The sequence below is a fragment of the Euprymna scolopes genome, chromosome 41, assembly GCF_053919585.1.
Source record: "Euprymna scolopes isolate OS-2025 chromosome 41, ASM5391958v1, whole genome shotgun sequence".
In the NCBI taxonomy this organism is placed as follows: Eukaryota; Metazoa; Mollusca; class Cephalopoda; order Sepiida; family Sepiolidae; genus Euprymna; species Euprymna scolopes.
In genome coordinates this window covers 6,324,234-6,326,733 of record NC_136522.1, presented here as the reverse complement: position 1 = coordinate 6,326,733, position 2,500 = coordinate 6,324,234, and positions in this window count along the sequence as shown.

Below are 2,500 nucleotides of genomic sequence, written 5' to 3'. Positions count from 1 at the left end.
CTATCTCATTGACATAAGCATGATACATGTGTACTCTGCTCCATGGTTCTACCTCTCGGGGCCACACATGTATTTTCTTTTGCTTGAAATTCCTGAATTCTGTGAATTTTGTGCATCATTTTACGTAGTCCTCTACGTCTCTTGAGTACCCCGGCCATCATGCTTCCAATTTTAATCTTCTTTGCGGAGCTGCCACTCCACAATGTACGCCATCGTGTACACTTTTTATAACCTGTCTCCTCTGTGTTTTTGTAGGAACTACCAAGTCTCCATTACATATTACCCCGTTTTATATAGTATGTTTATGTCTTCTTTCTTTGAATGGTCTTTCATCCATTGAACAATTTCCTGAGCGATTCTTTTCTCCTCAACGCTATTCTGTTTAACACCGAGTCATTTGTAGTTTCAATAGCCATTTTATCTACAGATATTACATCGGTTTCTACAAGGTGCAAAACTGTGTCTTCAAATTCCTCATCATTTTTGTCCTTATCCTCTCTATAAAACCTCAATCTAGATATGGCATCAATGTGCGGTATCGTATTCCCTTTAACATACCCAATGTCAAAGTCGAATGCCATCAGTCTGATCGCCCAACTTAATACTCTGGACGTTGTAACTTTCGGTAGTTCTTTTCTTAGGTTGAAAATAAATTCCAGTGATCTGTGATCACTTTTCAACAAGAATTTTTTTTCCCATCAAAAACTGTCTTGCTCTATCCATCGTCCACACTATGGCTAGTGCCTCCCTTTCTATATTATAAATGTAATAAAAAAAATAGAGGTCCAAGGATAGACCCCTGGGGCACCCCCGCATTTATATCATATTGTCTAGATGTACGACCGTCGAGGACAACCTGGATTTCTCTCTTATCTCAGAAGGATTTAATTATGTTAAGTATTCTACCAGTGATACCGTATGATCTAATTTTCCTGAGAAGACCCTCATGCCATACCCTGTCAAAAGCCTTAGATATATCTAGAGCAACCGCTCTGCCCTCCCCCGCTTTGTCCAGTGAATGATATATACGTTCAGAGATTACAGTTAGGATGTCTGCTGTGGAACGGGCTTGTCTAAATCCATATTGTTTGTCAGTCAGAAGTTTAGCATCTGTAAGGTGACGGACTAGAGCATGGTTAATTAAGGTCTCAAATATTTTGGCAAAAAGTGGGAGGAGGCTAATGGGGCGATAATTTGATGAGTCAGTCCTTTTGCCAGAATTCTGAATACTGGTACAACAGAAGCAGTTTTCCAACAGCTCGGAAAGCAAGCTTCATTAAGGCATTTGTTGTAGAGTTTGGAGAGAACTGGAGCTACTTCGGCTGAGCACTTTTTTAATAGCACAGCTGGGATAAGATCGGGTCCACATGCTTTTGAAGTGTCAAGGTTTTTTATGATAGCATGCACCTGAGCAGGGGTGGTTTTCAGATCGTCTAGCGTGGCGTCTGTCCGCATAGGAAATTCAGGTTGGGGGTGGTGGAAGGGCCCAGTGTGGGGTTTGAGGCAAACCGACTGGCAAGCATGTTAGCCTTGTCGGTTGCTAAGGAGACAACCCCGTGATTGTTGAATTAAGTCTTTTTCTGTTGTCTGTTTTTCTGTTCCTAGTTTTTCAAATTCACAGTATTTACTCGCACTTCTTCACTGGCGTAAATATTTTACTATCGGTTCATCCACTTCCTGCTTCATTGCCATAAACTTGGTCCTTTCTGCAATCACCAGTCTTTTCTTTGGCCTCATGTTTCTCTTGATAACCTGACTTATTTCTTCAAAAGTCATTTCTTCTAGTTCTCGAGGGTAAACCATTGTAGCAACCTTCACAATTACTTCACAACCAGCATTAGCCATGAACAAGTCGGTTATTTCTTCATCATCATCATCATCATCGTCATCGTCATCGTCATCGTCGTCGTCATCGTTATCGTCATCGTCGTCGTCATCGTCATCATCATCGTCGTCGTCGTCATCATCATCATCATCATCATCATCATCATCATCATCATCGTCATCGTCATCATCGTCATCGTCATCGTCATCGTCATCATCATCATCATCATCATCATCATCTGTGTATGTATGTATTAATACGATAACGTGTGTGTTATTTTCTGTGTCATGCTTACATCCGGGTCGTTTAATTATTATGTACTTCCATTTCTTGAAATACCTAATTTTACCAAGAATCTTTATAAGTTTTGGTTTCGGTTTCGATTTCGATTACAGCTGATGACACTCAAGTCATTTAATTTTTTATAAATAATTTTACTAAGAATTCTGCATAATTTTGGCTTCGGTTTCGATTATAGTTGATGGCACTTAAGTCATCTATTTATTTTATAAATAATTTTAGCAAGAATCTCTCATATTTTTGGTTTCGGTTTTGATTATAGCTAATGGCACGCCAATAATCTATTTTTTAGAAATACTTTTATCAAGAATTCTTCACAAGTCTTTGTTTCGGTTTCGATTTTAGTTGATAGCACCTTAGTAATCTATATTTTTT